We start from the raw sequence: 17335 nt of genomic DNA, 5'->3' as shown, positions 1-17335 counted from the left end.
ACCCAACAACCAAAAAACACAAGCCAAGGACCATGAATACAAAGTATTGTTTTGTCTTTGTTTGGAATTTTATTCTTTCTCTCTCTCCATTTTCTTTTCTGGGGTTGAGATAAAAGCCCAACAACAACCACCATACCATCTCTACCACTCACTAGTCACGACTCAACCTTTTCATGCTCAGCTAGCTAGCTAGTGTCCTTCTCAATCCAACCAATTGTGCCTTAGCTGCTCTCTCTCTCTCTCTCTCTCTCTCTCTCTCTCTCTCTCTCTCTCTCTCTCTCTCTCTCTCAGCTCAGCACTGTTGAATCTGGGAAAGCTGAAATGAGTTATCATTTTTGAAACTACTAATCTTTTGACGCTTTGTGACTCTCTCTAGCCTAGCTGTTGTTGTGGTGGTGGTAATAGCTTCAGTGGTGGTGTTGGTCTTCTCGTTTTCTGAATTTAAGCTCGCTCTCGGGAAATGCCAGTCAAGCACATTGGCCGGTGTTCTTGAGCTCGATGCTAATTCGAGCACGGATTCATAGCCATCCATTGATATGTCTTGCATTAAATTGCAACAGTTAAACAACTCATCCTGCAACAACACATGTCACTACAATTAATTTAAAAAATTACTATAAAAACACAAAAACAAGAATTTATCTGTACATAATGGACTTGTTGGCTACATATTTTGTATAAGCCAATTATAATTCAACACGTGGCAAAATAAGGGCAATACGGGAAAACTATTTAAGTTTTTGATTGTGATCGTACACGTGACATTTAATATTGGTTCTTACAAGATCTGCGTAGCACTGGATCAGTAAAGGATGCAAAGTGATGTGGTTTCAACGGTTACTCACATTTAAATTGAAAAATCAAGATGGAAGTCCAACTGCAAGTGATGGCATAGTGGAGCTAAGTATAAGGCAACATGATCAGTGATCATGGAGGAACGATTCGACGGTTAGATGTGCAGTTCGATGGTCATCCTTGAGAAGTATAAATAGCAGAGAAGACCCCAGAAAAAAGCCCAGACTTAGATCCAAAAAACCAGTTTTATTCTACGTTATTTCCTTTCCAACTTTTACATTTCTTGTTCTTTACATTTCTGTACTTTAAAATTCATGTACTGCACTTCGTTCATAGGAGTAGTTTCAAGTAGATTGTTGCTGTAAACCTCTACGAGGCTGAATTGAATCATTGTAAGTCTTTCGTTTTACTTAATGAAATACTGTAATTATTTTTCAATTAATCATTGTCAGTTTATTTCTCCTAAGCAAAGCCACCAGTAAAAGTCCTCTTCATTGAGGCTGAAAGAACTAAAACATAACCGTCTGATAATTGGTTAGCAACTAATTTTTCATAAGGACTGATTGATCCTTGCTGGTACGCTCATAATTATAAAAATAACCTTCGAAAGCCAAAAAGCCAACATATATTTTTGGCACGCCTAGTGGGACTAATTGAAATGGCTAGACGTAGGAGACAAGGAGAAAATGAACGCTTGGAAGAAGGTGTGGAAGAAAAGGTAGAAATACCTAATTCCAAGGATAATGTGATAACACATCCTATGGAAACACCTATTTTATCAGAACCTATGGTTAAACAGACCAGCACTTCGGAACAAGTACCATATGTTCATAATATTGGACGAGGCCAAGGAATTAGACCATCCACTGTTCCATCTACTCAGCCAATAAATCCATGTGGTGGCCTAGTAGATGCCATGGGACAGCAGTTAATGAATACAATGGAAAGGTGGGCAACATCCTTTTTGGATCGAATAAATACCCACCAACCAACAAACATAAGACACATGGAGGAAATTTCAAATGTCCTTCAGCAAAGATTGGCTAGAGATAAACAGCCTATGCAAACTAATGGACATTCTAATGGTCAAACTAGCAATCAATACCATGAAAGACCATCACCTCAGTCTTGGTATGAGCCTCTTTCAAGGCCTATGGCAAGTCAAAATGCCTCATTACTTAACAGCGAAGCCATACAAACTGCTGGATCTGGCTTAGTACAAGAAAATGGCATAAGGATGGTTCCAAATCCCATATTCGAAACCATACCTGGCACAAGGGGGTTCACTAACCCTTTATTCGAATTTATACCTGGGGGGTTGGAAAGTTTCCTACAACTGGAAGAGACACAACACCTGTTCCAGCACCTTTCGCAGGTCCTTTTGCAGGACAGGCTCAAAGAGGTCATCCATACCCTCAATAGCAGCCAGTACCACAGGGACAACCAGTCTCAAATATACCACCCTATGAACCAAGAGGACCCCAAGAACAAGGTTGTCCACCAAATCCTGTGTTTGTTCCTCCAGTAGTGGTCCAACAGGCACAAAATGTGGTCCCCAGAGACCAAATTGCTGACATTGTTAGAGAGATGTGTGGACCAATGGCTCGGGGGGTTCAGACTCCTGTGTACAGGAAACCATACCCAGAATGGGTAGATAGGGTACATGAATACCCAAGAGGTTTTAGAATTCCAGATTTTGTCCTTTTTTATGGGAATGGAAACTAATCAATGGTTGAGCATATTGCTAGGTTCGCGGCTCAGTGCGGTGAATTTACCAATAATGACTATATGAAGTTAAGACTATTTCCAAATTCTCTACCTAGGGGAGCATTTGCATGGTATATTAATCTTACACCTGGCTCTATCCAAATTTGGCAACAAATGGAAGAGGTATTTCATACCCAATTCTTCCAAATAGAGCCAGAGGTTTCCATGGCAGATTTGGCAAGATTGAGCCAAAGGCCTGATAAGAAGGCTACTCAGTTTATTGCCAGATTTAAAAGAGCACAAAATAAATATAGGATCATCTTACCGGAGCTTGAATTTGTGAGATTGGCTCAAAATGGTCTAGAGTTTAGGTTTTGAAAAAAGTTTGACTCAATTGAGTTTAGAGACTTAGTGAAATTAACCTATAAGGTGTCTAGGTATGAAGCATTACTAGAAGAAGAACAAGATCGAAGTAATGCATCATACAAGACGTATTATAGAGATCCTAATTATGAGATTGATGCAGCAGAGATTGTAGGGAAAGAACCTGTGATCTGTGAAGCATTAATTCATAAAGATACAACAATTGACCAGTAGTTTAAAAAGAAAGACCATCATAAGAAATACTCTTTCGATTTAACAAAGGCAGATGACATTTTTGATCGTTTGCTTGCTACAAATTTCCTGAAGTTACCAAAAGAAGTCAAAATTCCATCTCCAGAGGAACTTAAAGGAAAAGTGTATTGCAAATGGCTTAATTCTTGGTCTCACTAAACTAAAAACTGCATTATTTTTCGAGACAGGATCCAAGAGCAGATTCGAAAGGGGAGTTTAAAATTCCTAGTTAAAGTGGAAAAGGCCATGGGGATTGATACTAATCCATTCCCAGAAATTGGAGAGGTGGCAGCCAATGTTATTATGCTAGACTTCCAGAACTTGACCTTGAAAGAATTGGAAAAAGTCAATGTGCAGATGCATGTGGCCAGCCAGACAACTATCAAGAAAGACAACAGAAATCTACCAATTATTGGACAAGGTTTCTCATGCCAGAGAGAAGATTCTAATGAAGAAGCACTGGATGACGATTCTTTAGAAGCAGCTGTCATGCAAAGAATGTGTCCCAGATGCAGGCTGAGTTACAAGTAGTTGAAAGGGCTTCCAATTGATGGGAAGCAATACTACAAGGATGTGCAGAGGCGTCCCAAACCAACTAGTGCTTATAATAAAAGGTCATATCCAACTAGCATTAGGCAGCAGCCATTAATGGCTGAGCCAACAGCCACTAGAATGCATTCTAAAGGCAAGAGGCCTTTATATGAATCCAGACCACCTAATTATTACAGAATTGAGAGCAGTCATCCTGAAAGGAGGCCGGAGAAAGGTTCAGTTTATGAGATCAAAGCCAGAGATTGGCCTTCTAGACCAGCCTTACGCAAGATGAAAAGTGGCTACCTTTATTAAAGGCCTGAGTCAAGCTCGAGGCAGGGAGTCAAGGCTAAGCAGTGGCCTTCACAGCCAGCTTCGAAGATGGCTTCGAAGGAAGAAATGAACAATTCGATAGTTGGGTCAGTAGGTTCGTGGGTACCTGGAGTTCCAGATTGGTTTGTCATGGAGAACAAACCTAAGGAAATGTCTACCCAAAGAAATGGGGTTGGAAACCTAGGTAGGATGGTCAAACCTCCTTTGGTGGCTCCAAACAATTGGGTGTTGCCTAAGCACCCGAAAACAAAATAACCAAATATGGTTCCAGTGATTTCTAGGTCCCAAAGAAGGAAGATCCAACGATGGTACACCCAGTACCAGAAGGATCTGAAGGAAGGTGGAGAAAGTTTTTCATTGGTTCAGCTAAAAAGCCAAGCAGAAAGAGGAGAAGATTCAAATTTGAAATTGACTCTCCCAAACAAAAGGAGTTGTAGCAGGGAGCAGTTGGCCAAAGTTCATTCTGAGCTAAAGGCCAAGGAACGATCCAGTTTGGTAGGATTGAAAAAATCTCTGATGAAAAGTGATAGTGAGATAGAAGATGAGGTCATCCCAAGCCAAAGGAAAGGGGTGGTTAAGGAAGAAATGTTTGAAGCCTTCATGGCTGAACGGACATTTTTTGTCGAAAAACCAACGGAAACAGACCATTCGAAGGAAGTTATTAACACAGAAATGCCAGAATGCAGCATGGAGGACGTTTCTGAAGTAATTGAACAAGTTGACCGAGAGGGAAAGCAGGTACAACCAATTGTCCAATTTGGCTCGTTCCCTCCGGTGTCAGTGAATATGGTACTTATATTACCGCAGGAGTTTCAAGCTGAAGATGAAAACCAAGGTTAGGAGGTTGACCCAATTCCAGTCTCCAGTGAAGACTCACTAGTAAGTACGGGTCAAGACGAATTCGAAACAGCCACACCAATGGAAACTGAAGACGGGAGTGAGGAAGAGGTAAGTATTAACCTCTCATACCCTTTTGAGTATCCCACGGCGTCCATGATACAGCATGTCAAACCCTTGTATATCAAGGCCTTCTTCGATGGAATACCGATGAATCGGGTGCTGGTGTATAACGGGGCAGCAGTAAACATGCTTTCAAAATCTTCGTTGAAGAAACTAGGAAAGAAGAACGCCAGACTAATCCCAACCAGTACAGCCATTGCTGGTTTTGCGGGAGACAAATAGATGGCCCAAGGTATTCTACCCATCAACCTGAGTATGGGAACCAGGGACTGCATGACAGCATTCTTCGTTATCGACAGCAATGCTAAGTATAATGCTTTACTTGGAAGAGATTGAATTCACACCAACAAATGTGTGCCTTCCTCTTTACATCAGAAAATCATGATGGCCTTGTGCAATGGAGAGACGGAGGAGATCAATGCAGATCCTTAACCCTTCATAGCTTGTGCAGATTTTGCAGAGGCCAAATTATATGTTGAAGGAGTGGCATCACTCAGTATACTGAGAAAGCCTGATGGATCAGCCGATGTGACGGCTGATGAAGAATTTGCACATCTAAAGCACTTGGTCCAGGAGAGTGCTAATGAAAAGTTTATCGTTAAGGATAACAATGATGCTTGGTTGTAGGCAAAGAGATGAAGCCCAAGAATCCAAGTCTTTGGCTTTAATTAAGTTATCAGCATTGGATGTAAAATCAATATTCCAGAAAGTGCAAGAGCAAAAGAAAGAAGCCATGATAATTGGCTGTAAGCAGAAGCAGCAGCAGGCCAGGGTTTTGGCCCTTGATAAATACTGTGCATTGGACATTGAAACAAAAGTCCAGAAGATACAGGAAGAGGAAGCCTTATGGACAGACTTTGTTTATGAGGAGGAGGGTAAAGATGTTGAATTAAAGAAGCTGGGAGCAGAACAAAGCAATGAGATTGCTTCAAAGGCAGAAGGAATCAAAGAAGGAGCTTTAGTAAGTTCTTAGATACAAGACCCCTTAGAAGAAGTAAATTTAAGGGAAGGTTCTATACAACAACCCACCTATATAAGTGCTTGGTTGAATATTCTTGACAGAGACCAGTTGTTGGTTGTTTTGAAGAAATATAAAGATTGTTTTGCATGGTCTTAGAATGAACTACCAGGATTGGATAGATCCTTAGCAGAACATAGGCTCCCTAAGAGGCCTAATTTCAAGCCATACAAGCAAAAACCAAGAAGAATGAGTCCAGAAGTGATTCAGAAGGTTAAGGAGGAAATTTTTAGACTACTCAAGGCAGGCTTTATTAGGACAACCAGATATGTTGAATGGCTATCCAATATTGTGCATGTAGTTAAGAAGAATGATAAAATGAGGGTATACATCGATTTCAGAAACTTGAATCTAGCAACTCCAAAAGATGAGTATCCTATGCCTATAGTGGATTTGTTGGTAGACAGTTCAGCAGGACATCAAGTTTTATCAATGATGGATGGGCATTCTGGATATAACCAAATCTGTATTGCAGAGGAGGATATCCATAAGACAGCATTTAGATGTCCTGGGTATATTGGCACCTTCGAATGGGTCAAAATGCCATTTGGCCTGAAGAATGCTGGAGTTACATATCAGAGGACTATGAACACTATCTTTCATGACCTCATTGGAGGGTATTTAGAGTGTTATATTGATGATATTGTAGTGAAATCCCAATCCATGGAGGAACATTTGTTTTACCTAGAAGCAGCTTTCGAAAGAATGAGAAAGTTTAAGTTGAAACTCAATTCTCTTAAATGTGCTTTTGGCGTATCATCTGGAAACTTCTTGGGCTATGTAATACACAAGAAAGGAATACAGATTGACCAGAATAAAGCCAAAGCCATCATTGAAGCCAGACCCCCATCAAGTAAGAAAGAATTACAAAAGTTCCTTGGACAGGTTAATTTCCTTCGAAGATTCATTTCTAATACTGTAGGGAAAACTAAAGTATTTTCTTCCTTGTTAAGGCTAAAAGATGAAGAGGAGTTTGTGTGGACAGCAGAACATCAAACTGCTTTCGAAGGAATCAAAGCCTACTTGGCCAACCCTCTAGTGCTGATGCCACCAAAGGGTAATAAGCCCTTGAAATTGTACATAGCTACAGCAGAGGATTCATTGGGAGCTTTCTTAGCCCAAGACAATGAAGAAGGCAAGGAGCAAGCTATTTATTACCTTAGTAGGTTTCTAAATTCTTGTAAATGTAAATACTCAACTGTAGAAAAGCTGTGTCTTGCATTGTATTTTGCTGCAATGAAATTAAGATACTATCTTTTGCCTACAACTGTCTTGGTAATTGCAACCACAAATTTGGTTAAGTATATGTTATCTAGACCTATGTTGAGGGAAAGAATTGGCAAATGGATACTAGCCTTATCAGAATTTCATTTAGAATGTGTTCCCCAAAAGGCAGTAAAAGGACAAGTTTTAGCTAATTTTTTGACAGACCATCCATCTCAAACAGAAAGCCAAGAGATAATGGAACTTGGTATGGCTAGTATTAAATCATGGCAAATGTGGTTCGATGGATCAAAAGTCAATGGTTTAACTGGGATTGGTACAGTAATTAAGTTACCACAAGGGGTAGAAACTACACATGGTTTCAGAGTGGATGAAAGTACTTGTTTTAATAATCAAGCTGAATATGAAGCCTTAATAATGAGACTGGAAATACTTATTGGATTACAAGCTCATGCAGTTGACATATTTGGAGATTCTCAGTTGGTAGTCAACCAAGTGAAAGGGATTTTCAAATGTCAAAGTATAAGCATGTTGCCATACTATGTTGTTGCATTGCATCTGCTTTCTCAATTTCAGATAGCAAATGTAACTCATGTCCTAAGGTTCTTGAATAATAAAGCTAATGATGTGGCTCAGAAAGTTTCGAATTTCAAGAAAAGGGATAATACTGGAAGAGATATAAGCTAGACAACATATCAGAAAGTAATACTACCCTTGAATAAAAGGAATGTGGTCCTGGAAGTCAATCATAATGACTTACAAGAATAAGATTGGAGGCATCCACTAATGCAGTATCTGGCCGGCCCATCTTCGAAGGCCAGCAAAAAAATTAAATTACAGTCTATGCAATACATAATGTATGGTAATGCTCTCTACAAAAGTGGGGGGAAATGGTTTGTTGTTGGAATGTTTAGGCCCAAAAGAAGCATTGACAGCTATGGCTGACGTTCATGAAGGCATCTATGGTGCTCATCAGCCTGGTGTGAAGATGAGATGGTTGCTTCGAAGGCATTCCTACTATTGGCCAACTATCCTTAAAGATTGCATAGAATATGCAAGAGGTTGCTAGGCATGCCAAAAGCATGGCACAATAAGGTATGTGCCCATAACTGACCTGTATGCAATTGTGAAGCCTTGACCATTTAGAGGATGAGCCATGGATATGATGGGAAAAATACACCCACCCTCTTCGAAGCATCATTGTTTCATTTTAGTGGCCACTGATTACTTCATTAAATGGGTCGAAGCTAAGCCATACAAGGCTGTAGACCAGACTGAGGTCATTGGATTCATTAAGGATTTAATCCATAGATTTAGTATCCCAAAGACTATAGCTGTTGATAATAGGACTATTTTTTATGGGAAAATGGTAAAGTCTTCTGTGGCAGAGTTTGGAATTAGCCTTGTTAATTCCACCCTCTATTATGCACAAGCCAATGGTCAAGCTAAATCATCTAATAAGTCTTTGAAAAAAAGAATACAGAAAGTTGTGGAAGACAATCCAAGGGATTGGCATAACTTATTGTTTGATGTATTGTGGGTTTATAGAACTTCTCCAAGGTCAAGCACAGGAGTCATTCCTTATGCCTTAATATATGGGCATGATGCAGTGTTATCTGTGGAAATTAATGTTAAGTCCTTGAGGGTAAGATGCCAAGACTAGTTAGATCTTAAGTAATACCATCAGAGTATGTGCTTGGAGTTAGAAAGTATAGATGAAGCTAGAATTCTGGTATTAAATAACATTCTTTTCCAAAAGAAGAAAGCAGCCAAAAACTATAATAAGAAAGTCAAACACATTGGCTTTGATGAAGGTGATTTGGTATGGAAGACGATACTCCCAATAGGGATTAAATGCCATAAGTTTGGTAAATAGTCACCTAACTGGGAAGGACCATATCAAGTTCATAGAGTCCTGTCTTTTGGAGCATACCATTTGAGAAATTTGAATGGATATATACATCCCAAAAAGATTAATGGCAGATACTTGAAGCCTTATTTTCTAACCATATGGGAAACACAAGGAATAGAATAAATGTTAAGTAAAAGAACATAAGAATATTCAAATGATGAATAAGAATTTGCTTTTCATAAAGAGTTGAATACATTCTGCCATAAATTGGCCCAAAAATTAGTACAATGTCTCAGTTGTTCTTTTACAAAGGATGTTCTATTCTTAAATGATGAGAACAACTGGATGGCTGTGGTCATTTCCTGTTTTCAGTCGGCCAGTCCTTGATTGGTGATTTGCAATTTTGTGTTCGATCTAAGGCCTGGTTAACCGCGGATAGTTCCTCTTCAAGTTGAGCTTTCTTCTCCAATAGTTGAGTTTGAAATTGGGAGACAGAGGAATGTTGTTCCTTTAACTCTGATACTTCAGTATGTACTTTGGAAACGAAGCTCTGGTCTTTCACCAATTTCTTCTCTGCAGCCTTGGCAGCATGACAAATGTTGATGTAGAAATCAATGGTTGCTGCTGCTTGAGACAAATGACCCGAGACAATCATGCCAGATTGTTTAACAATCTTGCAGCATTAGAGGAAGCCATTTCTTATTATAAGCCTCTATAAGGCTTCGAAAGGGATCCTCGAAAAGGATCTCTAGGCAGCTATCCAAGTCTATTGGAGGTAAGGAAGTCTTACTACTGGTGGAAGAGCTCTCAAAGATTTCTAGTAGAGAATCAGCCAAAACTAATGGCTCGGTCTCATCGCTAGCCATTGGAGAGGTAGAAGGTATGTCAAAGAGGCTAGCTAGTCTGGCTTCGAAGATGTCTACCTCATTCGTGGACATGAAAAGTGTAGAAAGAGCTTTGGTAGAAGGAAGAAAGGGCTGCATAGGGATAGGAGAAGTGGATGGAGCATCTTCAGCAGTCTGTATAGTCCTAGCCACCAATAGGTCGAGGGAAGAGGGGCTGGAACTAGGCAGAGATAATAGACTATGAGTTGGAGAGCTGCCAGCACCCTCTATAGAGGAATCAGCTAACATCAGAGATGGAACAGCAGTTGGAATTCCCTTAGGAGGGGGAGGAAAAGCAAGGCTCGAAAGAGAATTAAATTGAGATAAATCAAAAGTCAAATGATGGAGATATAGAGTTAAGCCAGAAGGGAAAGGAGCAGGAATACTTGGCCTCAAGAAGGGTACAGAAAATGTAGGCCTAAGAAGTGGGAGTATTATCTGAATAGACTTCACATTTTGCAATTGATCAACTTCAACCGAAACTGAGGGAGTCCTTATTGGAAGAATAGGCTCAGTAGTTGTTGCTGCAAAAGAAGAAGTACAAAGTAATGTCAAGTCTCAATACTAAGAATTTGACAAGAAAAGAATAGAGGCATAAAAGAAATTACTTGTTTCAGAAGTGATAGCAATGATTGGAGAGTTACGAAGGGAATAGTGCTCAGCAATGTGTTGCCTTCTCGCAGTTTCCCTTTGGATTGCATCAGCAGCAGCAGCTTCATCTCTTAATAGTTGCTGCTGCCGCCTCTTCTCAGCTCTTTGAAAAATAATTATTTCTCTGGAATGTTCCTTCTCTACTGCTTTGGCAGCCGCCTCATGAGTGGGGTCTTTGACCAAATCAGAAGGAGAGACAGTTATCTTCTTTCTCTTTCTTCTCGGTAATGGTATTTCTTGCTCTTTCTCAATCTCTCTCTCTTCAATCTGGGATTCAAGCTCTTCAGGAGCAAGTTCCCTTTTCCACTGCTTTGGTAGCTGTCTCATGAGTAGGGTCTTCGACCAAATCAAAAGAAGAGACAGCCACATTTTTTCTCTTTGTTCTCTGTAATGGTATTTCTTGTTCTTTCTCAATCTCTCTCTCTCTCTCTCTCTCTCTTCAGTCTGAGATTTAGATTCTTCAAGAGTGAGTATTAGCTTCCTTTTCTTTTTCTACTGTTGTTTGTCATTGAGAGCAGCTAGAGTTTCAGCTCTTTTAGGAGATTCTTCTTGTGGAGACCCTGCACCAAGAGGTATGAGTGTAAAGGAAACAAACAAAAGAGTCTAAAAGAAAAGGAACCTGAAAATACTTACCCTTTTTCGAAGCAGCTCTAGTAACTCTAGCTGGAGAGGGTGAGGCTACAAGAACAGTTTGGGCAGCTGTGGAAAGAGAGGGAATGTTCTCAACTGTTGTTGGTTTAGCCTTAGAAGGCACTCCTAGCCCTATCAGCAAATCATGAGGGTGTACTGATAGACGCACTTCCATATTGGCTGTCCACCAGTTTTGAAATCTTTTCAAAGCCAAGCCAAAGGGAAGGAAGGGGACAAGTTTGAACTCACTCAATTCTTTCAACAGTTTAAATGTTGCCGCCTCTAGTTTTGATTTGGGTTTTCTCAAGTCTTTGGCCATAAGATGGACATTCGAGAGGCTACAAAGTGGAACAGGAATCCCCTGAGTAAACCCAAATTGCCTGGCAAACTAAGAATGGCAGTATACCTCAGATATGCACTTATAAGCTCGAGGGTTTAAAGTACCAATGAACAACTCCTTCGGTGACAAAATAGAAGCCCACATATCTTTGTGTGGTGGGGTGGAGCGCTCTTTATCAGCCAAGAATGTTTGCAGCCAAGCAGGTCCTTTGTTGGCATCCAAGGGGCAGAAGAAGGTGGCAGATGGAGAAATAGGAAGTTGATGAAAAAAGATGAGGTAATAGGCAAAGGAAGCAGGATAGAGGACAATTCTAGCATATCTCTTCCCATAAGTGCTAGGATCCTGAACAAGGAATCTTAAGCATTTGGGATGCAAATCAGTAAAGTAAGCAAAGAGTCAAAGTTAGAGCACCCAAAGGGGACCTCCTTGGTTGATGTCAAGAGGTTTCTCACAAAATTGGGAGTAGGCTCTATAAACATGGCCTAAGAGATATGGTCCCAAGGCTATGCGTTTTTTCAAAACAAGGGCCTTCGCAAGTGGGGCAAACTCAGGCATAATCCGCTAAGATGATGTACAAAAAAGAAATTTACACAACCAGTATAAAATAAAGGAAAAGAGTTCTCTATCTCTCACGGGGCTTTCCCTTTTGTTTTAAGCCTTTACAAAATCATTGTAGGAGGAATTTAAAGGTGGGAGGGAAAACTTAACAGAAAGGTCCGGGTAGTTGGGTGTAAAAGGAGTACCAAGGGGTGAAAGCCCTAGGAGATGGCAGATATTAAGAACGGTGGGGGCCATCATACCACACCGAAACTGAAAAAAATTAAAAGCCATGTTCCAAAAGCAAAGAGCAGCAGGAATCAAAAAAGGGTCTTCAGGAATGATAAACCTAGAAAGATGAACGTCGTCGAGAATACAGAGCTCTTGCAGGTCACCTTCTCTTACAGGCACAACTCTGTCATACCATTCCTCCCACTCAGCTCTCAATGTCGGCCAGCAACGGTGAGGACGGATCATTCTCCAATTTCCCCAGTCGAGCCCCTCTTCATAGAGAAGAAAGTGGTCCTCCAAGCGAGGGTATAAAGCTGGAAGTTGAGCGGGAGCTTCTCGAAAGATGGGACCTAGGATATATTCTTGTTTATCGCTATGGCGAGGAACAAAGAGGTGTCCATCTATGGAACTTGACCCATCAGCTGTAAGTTTGGCGATCTCTTCCTCAATACATCTCTTCAAAACCATTGTTGGGCTTGTACGATCGCCAGTTGGTACTTTCAGAGAAGAAGAATCCATTGGTGGCAAGTAGCAAGGAAGAGAGGGTTAATAGAGGGGAAGGGTTTGTGTGTTGAGCAAACGAGTGATTTCAGAATACGAAATAAAAGGGTTCTAAAAACCTTTGTGTCTGGAAAATATATCGTGTAATTCATAGAGAAGTACTAAAAGTACAAATACGAAGAGTTTTTTTCAATATTTGATACTTTTGGAAAGAAAAACACATCCCAAATGTTGATGTCAGTTTCGAAATAAAATATTTGGCTTCGAAGCCAGTTTTTAGCGCCAGAATGAAATGACAAATGGCTTCAAATGTCGAAAGCTTGCTTCGAAGCACATTCCACACCTAAGGATATAAAAATGTTCAAGTATTTGTTTACTTCGAAGGGGTTTAAAGACCTGTTTTAGATTTCTTAGTGAGAGTAGTATCTTTCGAAGCAAAACTTGAGATCCCTTAAGGATGAGAATTGTTGTTCGAAGTATTAAAACCATTAGTTGGTTTGAGAGTATACAGAAGAAATTGTTTCTCGGATTAAAACAATGCAGCCCTTGAGAGGAGCTTCCATATTTTGGAAAGTATGGACTATTGTTCGAAACAAAAATGATTGATTTAAAACTAATTGATCGTATTAATCATATGACCATATGTTGGATATGATTAAAACAAGCTTTAAGGGGTAAGACTGTTAAATTCAAAGCACTGATTCGAAATGGAAATCAGCAAAAGTTGTCAACTGTATTCCATAAATTGGAAAAGCTCTTGTTGGTTTTTTCAGTGTTTCATTTGAGATGATTGAATCTAGATTCGAAAGATGAGATTGGTGAGTTCGAAGCCCTAAATTTGCTTGTAAAGACAAACGGAGATAAAGCCAAACCATGCTAAGCAAAACGAAATGTTTTAATTGTATTGAAACAAAAGCAATTACATCGAAGGGCCCTCTTTGGGTACAAATTCAAGTTCATAAAAGTAAGGAATAGAATAAATAACAAGATCATGGAATTTAGTCCAACTACGGTCAATAAATTGTTGTTCCTTTTTTATTCTATCCTATATTTTTTCCAGGCTTGGTTGCTGAAGTTGATGTGCTCTCACTTGATAAAAGAGCTCTTCAGCCTTTATTTCGAATGCTGTTTCTTTTAACCCTTGTTCCAACTCGTCCATATCCAAGTCATCCCAGTACGAAGAGTCTTTATTTTTAAAGTCATCGTATTCTTCAATAAGATTCTCTGCTTTGTATTGGGTATGAACTCGAAGGGATGAAAGTTGGTTCAGAGATTAGGTGGTGGCCGCAAAAGTCCGGTGCCAATGAAAAAGCAACGGGAGTTGGTCTAAAAACATTTAGAGTTCTGCTTGGGCAACGGGGTTGAGGACGTGACTCCGAGTCATAATATCATAAGCCCATCAAAAGTTCTTGAGAGGAACATCGTCTTCAAGAACATTGAAAGGCAAGTGAGAAAATGCCACAAGCAGAAGTTGGGCTTGCTTCCGTTGAGCTGGAGTAGGGGAAGGTGGAGGCTTATAAGGAGGAAAAACCTTGTCCACAAAGAAGGTAAGCCTCAGTCTCTCTGTCCAGCAGGGATTTTGCAGAGGAGAAGGTATAGGGGCTTCCATTTCGAAAGTAGGAGAAAACTGAGGAGCATTAACATAATCAAGCCAGTCAGAAAGGCAAAGCTTCGCCTTCTGGGCTAAAAACGATGGGTTATACCCTTGTGCCTCTTCTGGGCGTTGGGTAACTTGTACTATCTTTGTAGACATGGAGGATGTGTACCATACTACGAGCAGATTGTCCTCTAAACTGCGTCGACGGTTGATGGGCACGTAAAGATAAACCACCAAGCTTCGAGCATCATAAAGGAATTCTAGAGGACCAGTGAACTTGACAAAGTGATGATTAACTCGCTCCCTCAATTCACATGCCTCAGGTTCCGACCAGCTTCTCCAACCAGAAGCCCCATGAGAAGAAAAAGCCACGGTCTCATCCCATGCAGAAGATTGTGAATTAGAGGAAGAGCTTCCCATGTCCATATTTGCAAATTTCTGAATCAAGGGATTGTGGACAGTATGTTCGTAATCCAAAGGTTGATAATTTGTGAAAGCTTCCATGACTTGAATATAGGAAGGTGGGTAAAGGTGGCTAATCAATGCATGAAGATTCTTTCGAGGACAAATGGTATTATCAAACAACTCTTCATATGCTTGATCGAAATAAGAAAAGGTCTGTTTCTCCATTGAATTGGACTTTTCGAATACTAAGAAAATAGGCGTGTTTAAGGGATTAAAGAGGAGTTAATGCAAATGTTCATCAATGAATGACGGTTGTGTTTCTAAAAATGCAAAGCCCATGTACGTTCTAAAACGTGGATAAAAGACCTTGATCCACTAATATCACTAAGTATTGGGTGTACTAGTGCGTGGGGTAATGTTGGCTACATATTTTGTATAAGCCAATTACAATTCAACACGTGGCAAAATAAGGGCAATACTGGAAGACTATTCAAGTTTTTGATCGTGATCGTACACGTGGCATTTAGTATTGGTTCTTACAAGATTTGCGTAGCACTGGATCAGCAAAGGATGCAAAGTGATGTGGCTTCAACGGTTACTCATATTTAAATTCAAAAATCAGGAGGGAAGCTTAACTGCAAGTGATGGCATAGTGGAGCTAAGTATAAGGCAACATGATCAGCGATCATGGAGGAACGATTCGACGGTTAGAAGTGCAGTTCGATGGTCATCCTTGAGAAGTATAAATGGCAGAGAAGGCTCCAGAAAAAAGCCCAGACTCAGATCCAAAAAATCAGTTTTATTCTACTTTATTTCATTTCCAGCTTTTACATTTCTGTACTTTAAAATTCCTGTACTGCACTTCGTTCATAGGAGTAGTTTCAAGTAGATTATTGCTGTAAACCTCTACGAGGTTGAATTGGATCATTGAAAGTCTTTTGTTTTACTTAATGAAATACTACAATTGTTTTTCAATTAATCATTGTCAGTTTACTTCTCCTAAGCAAAGCCACCAGTAAAAGTCCTCTTCATTGAGGCTGAAAGAACTAAAACACAATCGTATGATAATTTGTTGGCAATTAATTTTCTGTAAGGACTGATTGATCCTTGCTGGCACGCTCACAATTACAAAAATAACCTTCGAAAGCCAAAAAGCCAACAGGACTTTAGTTTTACCTTATTTACATATGAACATTTTGAAATTGCTACCCGAAAGCTTGGACATTGTAATGGAAATAGTCCGTGAGAAGCAGAGAGAAGGGCTGATGCTGCAATTATCGATGGCATGAACTCTAACATCATGATGTCTGTAATGCAAAATCAAGTAGTTTTTCAAGTTATGAAGTGGGTTGTGTTGTGTTGTGTTGTGTGAATGTATAAATGATTGTTGGTTTTGTATACACCATTTTGTGCTTTGAAGATGATTTCAGTGGCTCGAGCTTTAGGAGCTTGAATCAATGGTAGGTCCTCGAATTTGAACAAAGAAATGAAGAAATTGATGAAAGGGAAGGGAGTTACGGAGCGCTCCGAGGATTAACATCTCCATTCGCTGAATTGTTTGGGTATCAAAGATGAAACCTCCATCATGCTGTGTTTCCACAAGTCATATATATCTATGAGAGTGCTCTGTTCATTCATTCAAAAAGCAGAACATGGAAGAAAAAAGTGTAAAAATTACCTGAACATCAGTGACAGAGCACTCGAACATCCAATTATCCAAAAAAAAAACACTACCGATTATAAGCCTGACCCGACTTATAGCGGAAGGACTTTCTATCTGATGGCTATGAATTAATTATTTGTGTACATTTTGTGTAAAAATGAAATGACATTCCTTGCGAATCTGTGTCTGTTTGGTTTGATTGCTCAAAAATTATTTTTAGATAAATTATTTTTTATTTTTATTAATTTTTTTGATATTTTAATCAAAAATTTTTTGTACGTTTTTAGATACACTTAATCAATTTACTGAAAACAAACAAAAATCTATGTACCTTTTGTTCGGTTTTCGTTTGTTTTTAGTAAATTTTTTTTCTTCATATTTTAGTTAAATTCTTTTATTTTTTAGATGGATTTCATTTTGATGTATCTAAAAAGTTTTTTTTTTTAAAAATGATTAAAGTATGAAAAAAGCTCAGTAAAAACAAACAAAAACTCATTTACAAATATTTTTTGAAAACTACTTTTTTTGTTAACAAAATTCCAAACAAAAAGAAAAGTCATCTGTCAAATAAAGACCGAACCGCGTTTGATAAAAATACGGAATTAAACTATCATACGATGGAAAAAAATTGCAGAGGACTTTGCACCTGTACTAGACAGTCCGGAAAATAAAAATAAAAAAACACCACTAACAAGGAAAGGCATGTTCTTTCTTTAAAAAACAAAGAAGGGGAAAGCAATATTCAATCCTCTGATTTTATTATCATCTCTGCAAACAAACATGCACAATCAGTCAGCTGTGTTCTCTATCTTTGTTCTTTTATATATTTCAAAGCCTACAACATTTGACTTCATGCAAGGA

The 17335-nt window shown here is 39.3% G+C and overlaps 1 pseudogene; it reads right to left on the bottom strand.

The window, feature by feature from the left end:
• Positions 1-292: 292 nt before the first annotated feature.
• On the bottom strand, positions 293-16519 carry LOC145798191 (putative cyclin-D6-1; annotated as a pseudogene).
• Positions 16520-17335: the final 816 nt, after the last annotated feature.

Source organism: Camellia sinensis, chromosome 8 (genome assembly GCF_055761805.1).
Source record: "Camellia sinensis isolate YWXY chromosome 8, ASM5576180v1, whole genome shotgun sequence".
NCBI classification, from domain to species: domain Eukaryota; kingdom Viridiplantae; phylum Streptophyta; class Magnoliopsida; order Ericales; family Theaceae; genus Camellia; species Camellia sinensis.
Note: the sequence above shows the minus strand (reverse complement) of the source record. Positions and strands in the feature narration are given on the sequence as shown.